This window comes from Pteropus alecto, unplaced genomic scaffold (assembly GCF_000325575.1).
Source record: "Pteropus alecto unplaced genomic scaffold, ASM32557v1 scaffold40, whole genome shotgun sequence".
In the NCBI taxonomy this organism is placed as follows: domain Eukaryota; kingdom Metazoa; phylum Chordata; class Mammalia; order Chiroptera; family Pteropodidae; genus Pteropus; species Pteropus alecto.
The window spans coordinates 7,909,826-7,911,405 of NW_006431919.1; the positions used below are offsets into that span (position 1 = coordinate 7,909,826).

Below are 1,580 nucleotides of genomic sequence, written 5' to 3' on the forward strand. Positions count from 1 at the left end.
CTCCTCTGTGGGCCAGTGTGGGCACGTGTCCGTCCAGCTGCTGCCGGCAGAGGGCAGCAGTACGCTGTGCGTGTTCAATTTGCATCGCAGATTAACAAATCCCCAGAGATTTACAAAGAAGGAAAGTGGGTGTCCCAGGACTTTTCTCTAGGTGTCAACACTGGTCTGAGTGATTGCAAATGCAGACCTTTTACATTATATTGGACTTTGGCTCATCCGAACTATTGAAATGAATACACAACTAGGAGCTGCCATCACAGACAGGAAGTAACTTTAATTAAATATTGTGAAAGTTGAAAAGTTTTTACAGCTTGAATTTTTGCAAAAAAAAAAATTATAACAATCTCTACAGTAGTTAGGTTCTCTAACAATTGAACTGTACAGTGTGTGTCTATTCAAAAAGTTTGATAAGAAGGTGAAAGGTTAGTAGATTTAGAGATGACTTTCGTTAAGCTGCATTCTAGTACAATGTGAGGCCAGGGCATGTTATGCGGTCCAGTCATCCAGAAGCTGTATTTTTCCCCCAAAACTGAAATCTTAATTTAAATCTCCATTTCATTTGCTCCTTAAAGCCATATTCTGTGTTTAGGGGAACATCGTTTACTTGTAAGCTTTGTGTAGAAGAAAGAGGGTCAGAGACGCCAGAACGTCTTTTCATCTAATCAATATAAATAGAGGCAACGAAACACAAATTATACGTATTGTAAAGGCTCTTTGGACTTTCAAGAAAAGTTCTAACCACTACACATGGCTGACAGATGGGTGGCATTTGTTGTCAGGGTCTGAGCCGGACACCTCGCCGGCTGACCGTCCGGTCCTTCACAAACAGTTAAGGGGCTCACCAGACAAAATATGGCTTTAAATTGTACACATCTTCAGGCCAGCGCTTACCACACGAATTCAGACAACCTTTCTGAGTACCGAGAAGCAATGCGTCCACCTTGCTTACATTTTCCAGTTTTTTTTTATTATTATTAATCATCATTATTATTTCTCACCATGAAAAATCAGCTTTCCTCCCCTCCCTTCCCTCCCAAAACTCCCCTCCCCCACCCACCCTAACCCATAAAAATCGCAACTCTGACAGTCTAGTGAAAACCATTGCAAAATCCATATGGGGCATGCACAGTTGCAGCATTGTTGTAAATTTCTTGCTCTACTAGAAAAAGTTACATTGTCTTAAGGTAACAAAACAGTTCTTTTGTGCTTTTCGATTTCTTTGTTTTTTTTTTTTTTTCTTTTTTCTTCTTTTTTCTTAGAATGTTAGTGATGACTGACAGTTCTGGTGCACAGTTACAACGTACAAGTGAAATGAATATGATTTGCATTGTTAAGGCATCCAATCTGCTGGTTTATATTTATGTGAAAGACAGAGGAAATATACAAGCAGACTTAAGAAAGAAAGTATGTTCATTGATTTCTATGAAGTTTCTCCCTCGAATTTAATGCACAAAATGCGTCACTCCAGAGAGAGAGATTCCATGCATATTAATAGAGTAAAACAGCATTAAGGTTTTTTTTTAAGCTTCCAAAGCAAAGGATACATTTTTTTTAATCTACAGAACTAAATGCTACAAGAA

The 1,580-nt window shown here is 38.7% G+C and overlaps 1 protein-coding gene across 1 annotated transcript in view; it reads right to left on the reverse strand.

Moving 5' to 3' along the window:
• Positions 1-249: 249 nt before the first annotated feature.
• The window catches only part of EBF1 (early B cell factor 1), a 372,164-nt gene continuing 370,833 nt past the window's right edge, over positions 250-1,580 (reverse strand). The window contains exon 16 of the mRNA XM_015585196.2: positions 250-1,580. This exon is cut by the window's right edge and continues 1,899 nt beyond it. The gene's annotated coding sequence lies outside the window, so the exon portion shown is untranslated.